The following is a 6,736-nucleotide window of genomic DNA, read 5'->3' as shown; positions in this document are numbered from 1 at the left end:
TAAAAAAAGCCCCTGGCCTGCCCCCAATTCGCAAAGAACTTACCTTTTTTCCAGCGCCGTGGACGTCTCTGCGATATTGCTCCGCCCCTTTTGTGACACACCATGTAGCCCTGCCCCTTTCACATCACAGACCGCCCCTTTTGGTGCCCGCCCCCCACTGGCCGTTAATATTTTTTAGTAAAGGTGGCAACCCTAGATGCCTCTGATATGCTATTTTAACAAATCCTCCTTTTATATTCGAGGGAATTCAAAAAAAAAAAAAAATTAAAAATTCAAAGTCATTTTTTGGATACTTCGACCATCGAATAGGATACTACGACTTCGACTTAAGGTGGCCATACACGGGCCGATAAAAGCTGCCGACAGACCGTGTCGGCAGCTTATTGGCCCGTGTATGGGGCCCCCCGACAAGCTTCCCCGATTGAGATATGGCCAACTTTCGGATGGGACAAAAAATCCAGTAGGATCGCGGCCGCATCTATTCGTTGATGCGGTCCCGCGATCCGACCGCCCATTGCTATTCGTTAGGATCCGATCGTTGGATCTCTCAGTGTATGGGCACCTTTAGACTTCGAATTCGATTCGAAGTAAAATAGTTTGAATCAGTGTCGGACTGGGACACCAGGGGCCCACCTAAAAACCTTTGACTAGGTGCCCACAAATTAATATTAGACCAGGGGCCCACTCTTAGTACTATTAGTCTTCCTTTCCTCACTCATCTATTCTCCTGTTCTTTACATACTATAATCGATTATCCCATCTATTTAGCCACTTTGTTCTCATAGAAATAGGGAATGGCCATGAAATAGGCCAAATGTCTAGCAGCATGAGGGCCCCACTAACACTTTGGCCGACCGGGACTTTTCCTGGTATCCCTGTGGGCCAGTCCGACACTGGTTTGAATATTCGACCATTCGATAATCGAAGTACTGTCTCTTTAAAAAAAAACTTCGATTTCAATACTTCGCCAAATTAAACCTGCCGAAGTGCTATGTTAGCCTATGGGGACCTTCTAGAGCCCTTTTCTAAGTTTTTGGAAGTCGAAGTAAAATCATTCGATCGATCGCTGAAATCCTTCCAATCGTTCGATTCAAAGGATTTAATCGTTCGAATGAAGGATTTAAACGTTCGATCGAACTATTTTAGTTCGACCGCAGGATACCCAAATTAGATGAAAAAAACTTCGACTTCGATATTCAAAGTGGAAGTATTCCAATTCGATGGTCGAATTTCTAAGTATTTTTAACTTCGAAATTCGACCCTTGATAAATCTGCCCCATAGAGTTTTATATGTGCAGTGCCTGCATTTTAATGAGCATTATGCAGTCGTTAGTATGAGTATTGGAGAAAAAATGAGGGATGCCAAGTTAATTATAATGCCTGAGACACAAGAGATGCAGGGGTTCTAATGAATTGGTCAATACACATACAAAAATTGGCACCGTAAACAGACAGGATTGGTTTGGAGGGCTCCATATGCCGAAGGATTCTTGTTTGACAGGCCTTCTGTCTTTGGTTTTAACCCCCCAAAGCAGCAGTCTTGCAAAAGTATAGTTATGAACCAGTCCAAAAAAATATATAAGATTATCCATTTCCTAATTTCTTTTTTTTTATGCCAAACCTTATGTTTTCTGGCACTACATGCTTGTTTAGAACTTTATTGGAAAATGTTTATATGTGTGTGTGTGCGCGTTAATGTAGTTTATAATATAACAGTTTAAAACTTTATTTTTTGCAGAAAACTCTTTATTAGTAATGGAGTACATGAAAGAGCCTGCAACAAGCAGCCAGGGCAACATGTGAGTGCTTTTCTGTTTGTCTGTTTATTTATAACAGTCCCTACAAAAGACTGTGTGATGACGCTGAACAATGCCCTTATAAATAATTGTATGAATAATTGATCATAAAGAGGGTATATTTATTATTAACAGTCTGCACAGCTGGGACTGTAACTAAACTGAAGTTGGACATTTCAAAAGTTTTCCCTGCAAAAGCTGTGGCTTTTATTTGATTATAGTTGAAAACCACTGGCTATGTAATAAATGTTAATTTATTGTTTAATAAGAAATTCATATTTATTTATATAAAGATTCGATTGTAAACGAGTCAGGGGTTGGGTTAAATCACAATGTAAAAAGGGATTCTAATTACGTGTCTTGAGTGATCTAAATAACACTTGAATGCTAAAACTACTTTTTTGTTGCAATCTTCTTTATTGTTTGTAATATTGCCTTACAGATAATTAAAGGGATGGTTCACCTTTACATTCATTTTTAGTATATTATGGAATGTCCAAATCACCTTCGTCTGGCTCTGACAAGTTTTCAACTAGGGGTCACTGAGCCCATCTAAAAAAAACAATGCTCTGTAAGGCTAAACATTTATTGTTATTGCTTTGTATTACTCATCTTTCTATTCTGGCCTCTTCTATTCACATTCCAGTCTCTTAGTCAAATCAATTAATTTTTGCTGGGGTAATTTATACCCTAGCATCTGGATTACTGCAAATACAAACTGGTGAGCTGATGAATAAAAAGCTAAATAACTCAGAAACCACAAATAATAAAAAAATAAAACCATTGACATATTGTCTCAGAATATCACTTTCTATGATATGTTAAAAGTTTACCTAAATGTGAAGAACCCCTCTAATAGTGATGTGAAAGACATGCGTGGAGTTGAGTTCTAATGCTTCATTCACAACATGTGCTGAGCTCTGAAATGTTACGCTGACCCTCCATCAGCTCAGTAAACTTGACAGGAGGGTTTTGGGGGAGGGGAGCTGGTTTTAACCCCCAATTTGCTCTCCATGCAGTGGTCTTCTTGCAAACGTGCTTTCGGAGGGGTTCCTTGCCATTTGCATTTACTAGCTGCTCTTTATTGGCACACAATAATATCCTGGTACTCAAAACATGGCATGCTTTATATCAGGGAGTACTTGAGTGGTTTGTTCTTTGCTGCTTATTACTCATTTTCAAAACTGGCTAAAAACACAACATTTTGGAATTGTTGCCCTTAGAATATTGGAACAAAAAATGAGAAACAGTACCTGTCAGAATATTTCATTTCTTTCAACTGCAGTTTTAGAATAAAGCAATGACAATAAATGATGATGCTGTTGGTATTTAGAAATCCAATTAGCATGCCTGTTGAAAGGTAATTATAGAGGTGATAAATAAGTTTCTCTCGGTATCCTACAGTATCTTTAGATGTTTCTCTGTGTGATCAGTCCTGATCCCTTGTTGTAATTACAGCGATTAAATGTATTTTCTTTGTACAGACTTTGCTGCCAGTGTGGCATTCCAATCCCCCCCCCAATCCAGCCAACATGTGTGTAGCCTGCTTGCGGACACAGGTTGACATTAGCGAGGGCATCCCAAAGCAAGTGTCAGTGCATTTCTGCAAACAATGTGAACGGTAAGATGCTGAACTACTATTTATTATTGTCACAAATCACACAATAACTGAAATCTTCAAGACAAACAAAGAAATGCATTTAATTTAGGGATGCACAAAGACTCGCATTTGTTTCCGGATTCATACTGAACCTAAACCCTTAACTTTATGTGATTGTTTTGTTTGCAGATGTTTACATTTGTTCAGAATGTACATATATTCATTTTAGTGATTTGGCTGAATACTTTTAAATGGAATCATTCACTTTTAATATGCTGTTGACAAAGTCTAAAGGCCCCCATACACGGCCGCTAAAAGCTGCAGACAGACCGAGTGGGGGGCCATCCGACGGGCTTCCCCAATCAATATCTGGCCTAAAGAGAGAGAGATCCCATAAACCTACAACTGTATAGGTAATAAACCCTCCTGCAACTTTTTTTTTTTCTTACACAACCTTTCTTTCCTGTGGCTTCTTGCTGTCCTAGTGATGGGCTGTGATTCTTACTGGCACAGTGTTGGACTGGTTTTGGAAGGTTTTCATCTGATCTCCCAAGGGAAATGGCACTCACAGTGACAGCTGATTGCTGGATCAGCACAATTAATAATAAAAGAGCATTCAAATTGAATGCAGGTGTTTTAAGTTTTATGATGTTTATAGAGTGTCAGCACTGGCCGTTCCCCCTATATATAAATGATATAACTGCTGAGACAGCAATGGAAAGAAGCTGAGTTAGTTTTTTTTGTGAAATCAAAATTAACAGGCTTATGGACTTTCTTATTTCAGAAACATAGCTTCCATGTACCATGGGCAAAACGTTAATTTCAGGTGCTCATAATCCAACCTCCATTTAAAGGGGCAGTAAACCCCCCCTTGTTCAATGAATAGAGCTTAGGCTGAACATACTTTTAATCACAAAATATATTTATTTTAAACTAAACAGGGCAAACGGAGAAATTAAAAAGGACTTGCACATTGTGCTGTCATAGAACCAGCCCATTCATATGCTGTCGTGGGTTTCTATTTATCTTCAAAGTATTTTATAAAACATAAGCTACTATATTTTGGAAATTGAGAATGCTACGTTAAATCTCCCTCTGTGTGGCGGTGTTGAACCACCCTGCTGTCTTGAGCTTTAGTGATTTTGTGTTCTTTTATTAGTAACTAAGATAGCACATGTACTCTTGACAATATTTGTTGGGCTTAACTCACATAAGGTGAGCAGTGGTAGAAGAAGCATGTGCTTACAGTCTTAAATGTTTCCAGAATGTCATTGAAAGTACAAAAGAAACAAAAAAAATGTACTGAATACTTTTATTGTATGCTATGGTTCCACCATTCTTTCCCCAACAGTTTTTCCATGTTCAATAACATATAAATATGCACCACAAATCTGCATTGACTCCTTAAAAATAATTTAAGTAATTTCATAAATTAACAGTTGTTTGCATATGGATAATCACACCAGCTTGTATAGGAGAAATTGTATTCCAAATTACAGAAATATTAAAACATTGGGATATCTAAGTCACAGAGGAGATCCACTACCATATAAGTCACCTTTGGCTTTGTGTCCTTTTATTTTACAACATGGGGTACATTCTTTTTTTATAATAAGTTTCAGTAAGTCATGTTGACAAACGACAACATTGCGCTTCGATTATAACTGATGACATTATTAACACTGTATATAACTTGTGATTTAGAGAATATTCTTATATCTTCTGTAATGTTTGTTTTCTTTAGGTACGACTTATCGATGCAGGCTTTGTCTGGACTGAGCATCATTCAAAGAGGCTTAAAGTAAAGCTAACCATACAAAAGGAGGTAATATGTGTTGTATTGCTTCCCTTTACTATATTTAGGACATATATATCCTATATTTAGGTTGTTCACTTTTCAGTTAACTTTTATTATGATGTAGAGCGTGATATTCTGAGACAAATTGTATTTGTTTTTTTGTGGTTTTTCAGTTATTTAGCTTTTTATTCAGCAGCTCTCCAGTTTGCTGTTTCAGCAATCTGGTTTCTAGGGACCATATTAACCTAGCAACCATGCATTGCCCTGAATAAGAGAGTGGGATATGAATAGGAGAGGACCTGAAAAGAAATATGAGGAATCAAAGAATCAAAAGTAGCCGTAACAATACGTTTGTAGCTTTACAGAACATTTGATTTTAGATTCGGTCAGTGACCCCTATTTAAAAAGGCAAATATTAAATAAAAAAAGCTTTTAAAATAAATAATGAAGACTAATAACTAAACATTGTCTTAGATTGGCCATTCTATAACATACTAAAAGTTAACTTTAGGTGAACCACCCCTTTAAAGAAGAAATAAATACATTCTAAAAGAAGGTAATATATACTATTTGTTTTCATTTATAAACATGGCTCATAATGGTGCTTTTGGGCACTTTGAGCACAAAAGTTTTAAGCAGCCAGAAACTGCTAAGTTTTGCCAGAGGCATTAAAACTAGGTTTGTTTTAAAATATAAAATGATATGTATTGAATATCTGATTCAGGTGTATCCGCTGCTTCATTTCTGTTCTAGTTACATGATGAACTGAGCAACTTTTGCTACCATCATTTGCAAAAAGAAGCTTCAAGCTAGAAATCACGTCTATTTTTTCATTTTCTCCTCTTACTTAGGTGATGAATGGAGCAATTCTTCAGCAGGTTTTTGTGGTAGACTATGTTGTTCAATCCCAGATGTGTGATGATGTGCCATAGAGTAGAAGCTAAAGATTTCTGGAAAGCTGTGGTCCAGGTCCGTCAAAAAGTAAGAATAAATGCAGCAGAGGTAGCTTGTATTTCCACCCTTCTTATGGGCTGTAATACACATCAGTCCCAGCCCCAATATAGTTTACAATCTAAGATTCTGATAACATTTAATTACTCAATTTCATTTGAAGCCAATCAACCTGCCTCTATGCATTTTGAGTATGAAAGGAAACCGGAGTTCCTGGTTGAAACACACAGAGACGCAAGGAGAACATACAAACTCAGTAAGGCAGAAGTGCTAACCACTGAGCTACCTGATAGTTCCTTGCATATACCGGACTATCTACAGTGGCTAAATCCCTTTATAATACACAAAAGCCATGCATTTCCTGTAAATTATATCTTATAAATGGTGACTAGTGATGTCATTAGTTATAAACGGCGAGTAGTGATGTCATTTTTATCACATGACTCACTAACGGTCATGGAACTGCTCTGTGACTTATAATATCCTTATATTTTACAATAAGCGATACTTTATTCACTATATCATTGATGACAAATGTAGGGGAAGATTGGGTAACTGCTCAAGTCACATCCATAGTCATGATTTTAAAGG

General features: G+C 37.2%; 1 pseudogene; it reads left to right on the top strand.

Moving 5' to 3' along the window:
• The first annotated feature begins 428 nt into the window (after positions 1-428).
• The window catches only part of LOC121394122, a 112,641-nt pseudogene continuing 106,333 nt past the window's right edge, over positions 429-6,736 (top strand).

Source organism: Xenopus laevis, chromosome 5S (genome assembly GCF_017654675.1).
Source record: "Xenopus laevis strain J_2021 chromosome 5S, Xenopus_laevis_v10.1, whole genome shotgun sequence".
NCBI classification, from domain to species: Eukaryota; Metazoa; Chordata; class Amphibia; order Anura; family Pipidae; genus Xenopus; species Xenopus laevis.
The sequence above is the reverse complement of the archived record's forward strand: the minus strand, read 5'-3'. Positions and strand labels throughout refer to the sequence as shown.